Genomic DNA, 1,003 nt, shown 5'->3' with positions numbered 1-1,003 from the left:
GTAGCTGACAGGAGCTTCACGAATCACTCCATCAATGTGCAGCTGTACCTTGTGTTGGGATGGTGATGGCTGAGGTGGTGTCCGACATGTCAACATTGTGGCTGAAATACTGCTGAAAGGCACACAGAAATCACACACATAGAAAATGTTTTAAATAGACATATATGCGTGACAGTGGTGATTGGCTCGTGAACAAATATCTATTTTTCACTCCCATTAATTGGAAAAATGGCTATGATGCTTAAACATTTTCTGACTTTTAGTAGATTTGTAAAGAAAAAAAATTACATTTATTTGATTTAAAACTAGAAATTAAATGTTTAAGTGTTTTTTTTTTTAAATGGAAGAATAAACTTGTATAGATATATAAACCTCTGCAGCACACAGGTAGCATTGCCCACGGTAACCAGTTGCATATTTCCACTATCCAGGAATGAACCCATGATAGTGAGCATCGTTCCGCCGGACTTAGGTCCAAACTCTGGGAAGATCTCTGTGATGACTGGGTTCTAAAACAGATAAAATGTTGTGTTAGTGAAGTAAAACCATATTACGTTAAAAATCTTTGCCAGAAATCACATGCATCATATTTGGATGGATTTATTTATTTTTTGCATCATGCTAGGTAGCCCCAACCAGAGTAGAGATCTCATTGGTCCAAAATCCTGCTCCAAAGTCTACATATCTATATAGTACATATTATACAAACATGCTATTTGGTTGATATTTTGTGACTTTATGGCAGCATTTTGCTTACAGTACCGATAGAAAATGCACTTGATGGCTAGTTAGGACATCGTGTAACTCTAACCCAACTCCAAATAAGTGGGAAAAAATAATAGAATAACATCCTTGGGTCCTTGTGCACTATGAAAACCGCAATACTGGAAGAAAGTCAAAAATACATTAATTGATACTGTGTGTTGAAACACTTGTACAGTGATTTGTGAGGATTCTTACCACAAATGAGAAACCGTCTTTCTGGGCCTGTTCCTTGCCACTG

General features: G+C 36.9%; 1 long non-coding RNA gene across 1 annotated transcript; it reads right to left on the bottom strand.

Moving 5' to 3' along the window:
- Positions 1-9: 9 nt before the first annotated feature.
- Positions 10-1,003, bottom strand: LOC107682672 (uncharacterized). Its single transcript, XR_001633559.1, has 3 exons — positions 961-1,003; positions 373-509; positions 10-109 (listed from the first exon to the last, which is right to left on the bottom strand). It is a non-coding gene; the product is annotated as an uncharacterized LOC107682672 (long non-coding RNA).

Source organism: Sinocyclocheilus anshuiensis, unplaced genomic scaffold (genome assembly GCF_001515605.1).
Source record: "Sinocyclocheilus anshuiensis isolate Anshui unplaced genomic scaffold, SAMN03320099.WGS_v1.1 C32459532, whole genome shotgun sequence".
NCBI lineage: Eukaryota > Metazoa > Chordata > Actinopteri > Cypriniformes > Cyprinidae > Sinocyclocheilus > Sinocyclocheilus anshuiensis.
Note: the sequence above shows the minus strand (reverse complement) of the source record. Positions and strands in the feature narration are given on the sequence as shown.